The 6,649-nt window shown below is 40.9% G+C and overlaps 1 long non-coding RNA gene across 1 annotated transcript; it reads left to right on the top strand.

Moving 5' to 3' along the window:
• The first annotated feature begins 1,617 nt into the window (after window positions 1-1,617).
• LOC149018794 (uncharacterized) lies at window positions 1,618-2,050 on the top strand. Its single transcript, XR_016172966.1, has 3 exons — window positions 1,618-1,692; window positions 1,775-1,850; window positions 1,951-2,050. It is a non-coding gene; the product is annotated as an uncharacterized LOC149018794 (long non-coding RNA).
• The last annotated feature ends 4,599 nt before the right edge of the window (window positions 2,051-6,649 follow it).

Below are 6,649 nucleotides of genomic sequence, written 5' to 3'. Positions count from 1 at the left end.
CAGTACCAGGAGGAGGAGAGGGCCAGAGCTAGATTTACAGGAGCTGGTACCTCTAGGCCTGTAGGGGCTGGAGCATCTGGATCTAGGGACAGGGGTGGTATACGTGGTATGTTCAGCCGATCACAGAGTCAGAGGGTCCCTTCTACGGCTGATGTACGGGGATCACGTCCACGTGACTATCCACAGAGGTCGGATCCTATCCTAGAGCAGGATCCTGATATTTTCAGAAATAAGGGGGCCAAGCAGCCCAAGATCACAGGTGCATGGAAAGGGATGGCGAAGAAAGTGAAGAAGGCAGTGTCGAAGTAGATGTACTACAATGCGGTTCCACCACATACAGCACAGGGTCCTTATTATAGTAATATGGTTGACACTATTGCAAAGGCAGGTCCTGGACATCCTGGTCCTACCCCTAAGGAGGTGTTGACCACTTTCCTGGCTGAGGAGAAGAAGGAGCTGCAAGAGTACATCAGTAGTTTGAGAATATTTTGGGAGACATATGGATGCACCATTATGTGTGATGAATGGACCGGTCCGACAAGAAAATCCATTATCAACTTTATGGTGTATTGTGATTGGAAGACTGTGTTTCTAAAATCTGTGGATGCTACTGGGTAGACAAAAGACCACAGGTATATTCTTGGACTTTTGCAGGATGTGATTGATGAAGTTGGGAAGGAGAATGTGGTGCAGATTGTCACCGACAATGGCACCAACTTCAAGAAAGCCGGTGAGGTACTGATGAATACAGCTGGATATAACCTATATTGGACATCCTGCGCAGCTCATTGTATCGACCTCATGTTAAAGGACATCGGCAAGATCAATATTATCCAGAGCACAGTGGAGAGGGCCAAACAGGTAACAAATTTCATCTACAATCATACTGTTGCTCTGCATATGATGACGCAGGCATGCGGTGGTGAGCTAGTGCGACCCGGTCCTACGAGATTTGCCACGAATTTCATCGCCCTGAATAGTATTCAGGAACGGAAGACGGGCTTGAGATCCATGTTTTCATCAGAGGAGTGGTTCTCATGGGTTGGATCAAAGTAAGTATTTTTTTATTTTTTTTTATCTATAGTCTCTACTATTTGATTTAACAAGTTGTTAACTTCTTATACATTTATACTATGAAATATGAATATCTAGTATGTAGTATTTATTACTAACTTAATGTGTTTGTGATAATTCAGTACTAGTAGTGGGCGCATTGCACAGACGACAATCTCGTCTGATGACTTTTGGAGGAATGTGAAAATTGTGTTGGAGACCTTAGATCTTATAATAAAGGTCTTACGTATGGTTGATTCCTCCCTCAGGGGGCCCACTATGCCGCACATATATGCAGCCCTGGAGAGAATGAAAACAACAATCCAAAGAGCTAACCCCAGAGATTTTGTTGCATACTTGAACATTGTTGATATTAGATGGACCGCTCATCTAATGCATCCGATGCATAGGGCGGGTAAGTAGTTAGTGTGGGTTACTACTTATTATTAATAATTTGTAACTTGTAGTAAATATTAATTCTTTGACTGTGAGTTTGTGAATTGTGCAGCCTATTATCTCAATCCAAAATATCAGTACACTGAAAATTTGGGATTGCGGTCAGATCTGCTCGGTGCCGTTATGGAGGTTATTGGGAAGTTAGAGCCAAACGCAACGGTCCAATCAAATTGCCATATGGAAGTTAGAACTTAGAAACTTAGAACTTAGTACTTGCTTTTATTTGTGAAAGAATTTAGCTAACCATCAATACAAATTATTGCAGATAAAATACTTTAGAGATGCACTGGGGACCTTTGGTTCAGTTGCTGCTACTCAAAACCGACAAAATTATGATCCAGGTTAGATTCATGATTACATTTACATTTTACATATAAGTGATATAAGTAGGATTTTTGTTAAGAATTAAAGTATTAACTTGCATTATTTGTGATAATGCAGCTGAGTGGTGGATTCTATATGGGGGCGATGCAGAGAACCTCCGAAGAGTGGCAGTGCGGATCCTCTCCCAGACTTGCTCTGCCTCTGGGTGTGAGAGGAATTGGAGCACATTTGGAATGATTCACTCGCAGAGGAGAAATAGGCTAGGAAGTCAACGCCTGAATGACCTTGTGTTTTGCCACTACAACATGAGGCTGAAGTTAGAGAATGCTCGCTTAAACACTAACGGTGGATTGGGACGAGAAGGACATCCAGCTCGATGATATCTTCGAGCTCACTGCAGATGACCAACATCCACTCACAGATTGGTTGTTGGATAGGGGCGAGCCAGTGTTAGACCAGCCTGGAGGTAGGCCAGACCCAATCATTGCTCAAGCTGCGGGAGTTAATGTAGATGAGTACATGGCTTCTCAAGAGGGGTAGGTACATCAGGTGGCTGCCGCCACAACGGATGAGGATTGGATGGTGATGCCTGGCACGCAAGATGATGATCCAGATGACACCCTTGCTCCCAGTCCCAGTCATACTCGGAGGGACGATGATGACGACCGTAGTGGTGGTGGTGGTGGTGGAGGAGTACAGGAACGATATCATGTTCCGTTATCAGAGGCACAGGATCCCCCCAGAGATACACTGGGGAGACTCAGTACACACATGCCACCCATGATGACGATCATGGTGGTGAGCTTTATCGTGGTCGTCCTAGAGTTACAATCGGCCAGGGAGGGGGGAGTTTCAGGGGGGGAGCAGCAGCATATGCATGGCCAGCATGGGTATGGGTCGTATGGCTTTGGATATAGTGATGATACTCGATCATATGGCTCATACGACCATTTTGATCCGATGGACAGGTTGTCAGGAGTGATGGGGTCCATGACATTGGAGGAGTCTGTAGGCTCCACACCTGCTTATGACTATGGTGTCCCTTCTGCTTATGGACACGATGATATGTCGTCTAGGAGTTCGCACTATGGATATAATGATGGATCTTCCATGAGCTTGACATCGCAGGAAGGCAGTACATATGGTGGTTGGGGTAATGATGTTTGGGGTTATCAGCATCAGGGTGTCCCGCTTATGCCTCCATTTGGCTCACAGAGAACTGCTATGTTGGAGACAACATACAGATATTGTAAAACCCAGCCCTAACCTTGACCCGGAAACCTTGTTATTTGTAGGTCCGATGACCCGAAGTAAAGTAAGAAGTCAGCTTTGGGCCATCCCAGTGGAGGACTTGGTGTCTGGCTTTGAATCCATGAAAGTTGATGATGAAGTTCTATTTATGGAAACTGAATCCTGATGAAGATCTGATTAGTTGATGGACTTGGAGTGCTCTCTATCTTGGTTTGAAGGCATTTCTACCTATTAGGTAAGTCACTTGACTTGTGTACAAAACCCCTTTAGGATTGGATTTGATCTGGACCTTCAATTCCCTGTTTTGGACTTGTCTGTCGGCAATGGTGGGGGGTTTTGGGGGGGGGGGGGGGCCCCGCCACCCCCCCCCCCCAGCGTCGTTGTCGAATTTGGCAATTAGGTTGTTCTTGCTCTATTTAAGTCCAATCTCGAGTCCACTTCGTATTTGCTGCCTCCAAACCCTCTGGAACGAACCAAAGACCTCTGCAAGTCATCTCCCTTGCATCCTTGGGGTTTTCTTGACGGATCTTCGTCGAAACTCTTCTTTTTGCATCAAAAGGTATGTCTACTCTCTTTTCTTCTCCTCCATCTTTGTTTTTCTTTCCTTTTTGAGTTGAGACAGTAGAAGAGATGCTGCATTCTCTGTTGCAAACATCTCCGAACATGTTCTCATGATCATCCTAAGGATTTGAGGCTAGAACAATGATCTTAACTATGATCATTGCAAGCTTTTGAGGGAATCATGATCAAACCATGATCTAATCTTTGTTAAACTTCCAATTTGAATTCTGATCTCTTTGGATCTTCTATATTGATCATATTAGTAGTTAATTCTTGTGTTTTCCTTCCATGATCCATAATCTATAAATTTCTAGTTGTTCTCTTCCACCATACTATGTGTTCTTCATGATGCATGGTAGTTACATATATGGTAGGTTTTATTTCCTTATTTAGATTTATGCTTCTAAGCCTTGTTCCTTGAAGATCTAAGTATGTTTTCATGATACCTTTTCCGGAAGCAATGATCCATCCTCCTATTGTTCTTGTCTTTGTTTTCTATTTCAAATTCATCAAGATCCATGGTTGATCTAATTATGGTAACTTTTTGTTTCCTAATTTGGATCTTGATATCTTGATTTGATTGGTGTTTTGAGGTCCCCTATATGTTAGAATACTACTGATGTAGTTTACCCCTTGATTAGTACCCTTTTGAACCACCAAATTCGGATTTCATATCTTAAAACTCTGTTTTTTTTGGCTATCGTCTGCATTGGTCGACCGATTGGTCGATGGACCGATCGACCAATCCACTCGACCAATGAGTACAGCAACTCCAGAATTGGTGGTCGTGTTGGATGTTTTGGTATCTTTTTTGTTAGGGATCTTTCCTAATATGTTGTATATACTTGTTTAGGACCTTCTTCTCAAGTTTGCCAAGATCTTACTTGATTTCTTAGGATTCCTTTGCGAGTTATAAAAGGTAAGGATGGTTATTTCCTTAATTACATAGATAGCATGAATCTAGTTTCTATATTTGAATATCATAGATATGATTCCTAAATTAGATTCTTACAATGATATACTCTTTGTTGCATAACTTTGATTACAGTAGCATTACTTATTCATATTGAATTGATTCATGTATGATTTACTTACCAATTATATACAAGTGATTGTAATTATTGATTTCTTTCTGTAAAACCCAGCCCTAACCTTGACCCGGAAACCTTGTTATTTGTAGGTCCAATGACCCGAAGTAAAGTAAGAAGTCAGCTTTGGGCCATCCCGGTAGAGGACTTGGTGTCTGGCTTTGAATCCATGAAAGTTGACGATGAGGTTCTATTTATGGAAACTAAATCCTGATGAAGATCTGATTAGTTGATGGACTTGGAGTGCTCTCTATCTTGGTTTGAAGGCATTTCTACCTATTAGGTAAGTCACTTGACTTGTGTGCAAAACCCCTTTAGGATTGGATTTGATCTGGACCTTCAATTCCCTGTTTTGGTCTTCTTTGTCGGCATTGGTCGATCGATTGGTCGATCGGGCCGATCGACCAATCCACTCGACCAATGAGTGCTGTCTTTGGCAATTAGGTTGTTCTTGCTCTATTTAAGTCCAATCTCGAGTCCACTTCGTATTTGCTGCCTCCAAACCCTCCGGAACGAACCAAAGACCTCCGCAAGTCATCTCTCTTGCATCCTTGGTGTTTTCTTGACGGATCTTCGTCGAAACTCTTCTTTTTGCATCAAAAGGTATGTCTACTCTCTCTTCTTCTCCTCCATCTTTGTTTTTCTTTCCTTTTTGAGTTGAGACAGTAGAAGAGATGCTGCATTCTCTGTTGCAAACATCTCTGAACATGTTCTCATGATCATCCTAAGGATTTGAGGCTAGAACAATGATCTTAACCATGATCATTGCAAGCTTTTGAAGGAATCATGATCAAACCATGATCTAATCTTTGATTAAACTTCTAATCTAAATTCTGATCTCTTTGGATCTTCTTTGTTGATCATGTTAGTAGTTAATTCTTGTGTTTTCTTTCCATGATCCATAATCTATAGATTTCTAGTTGTTCTTTTCTACCATACTATGTGTTCTTCATGATGCATGGTAGTTACATATATGGTAGGTTTTATTTCCTTATTTAAATTTATGCTTCTAAGCCTTATTCCATGAAGATCTATGTATGTTTTCATGATACCATTACCGAAAGCAATGATCCATCCTCCTATTGTTCTTGTCTTTGTTTTCTATTTCAAATTCATCAAGATCCATGATTGATTTAATTATGGTAACTTTTTGTTTCCTAATTTGGATCTTGATATCTTGATTGGATTAGTGTTTTGAGGTCCCCTATATGTTAGAATACTACTGATGTAGTCTACCCCTTGATTAGTACCCTTTTGAACCACCAAATTCGGATTTCATATCTTAAAACTCTGTTTTTTAGGCTCTCTATCGCATTGGTCGCACGTTGGACCACTCGACCAATCCACTCGACCAATGAGTACAAACAACTCGAATTGGTCTGTGTTGGATGTTTTGGTATTTTTCTGTTAGGGATCTTTCCTAATATGTTGTATATACTTGTTTAGGACCTTCTTCTCAAGTTTGCCGAGATCTTACTTGATTTCTTAGGATTCCTTTGCGAGTTATAAAAGGTAAGGATGGTTATTTCCTTAATTACATAGATAGCATGAATCTAGTTTCTATATTTGAATATCATAGATATGATTCCTAAATTAGATTCTTACAATGATATACTATTGTTGCATAACTTTGATTACAGTAGCATTACTTATTCATATTAAATTGATTCATGTATGATTTACTTACCAATGTTATACAAGTGATTGTAATTATTGATTTCTTTCCATATATGAAGTTACCATATATGTGATGATATGATTTGATGCATGTGTATGCTTAAGTACGGTTTGGAAAGGAGAGGTGTCCTTTTGACATACTGTCCTTGGACTACTACGGGAATATTATGGGATGTTTCAGGAGATGCCCTCTGGACACCTTCCTAAACTGTTGGATGACATATCTAGGATTTGTCTAG

Source organism: Hakea prostrata, chromosome 4, assembly GCF_041222555.1.
Source record: "Hakea prostrata isolate BN-2017 chromosome 4, UWA_Hpros_2, whole genome shotgun sequence".
In the NCBI taxonomy this organism is placed as follows: Eukaryota; Viridiplantae; Streptophyta; class Magnoliopsida; order Proteales; family Proteaceae; genus Hakea; species Hakea prostrata.
Note: the sequence above shows the minus strand (reverse complement) of the source record. Positions and strands in the feature narration are given on the sequence as shown.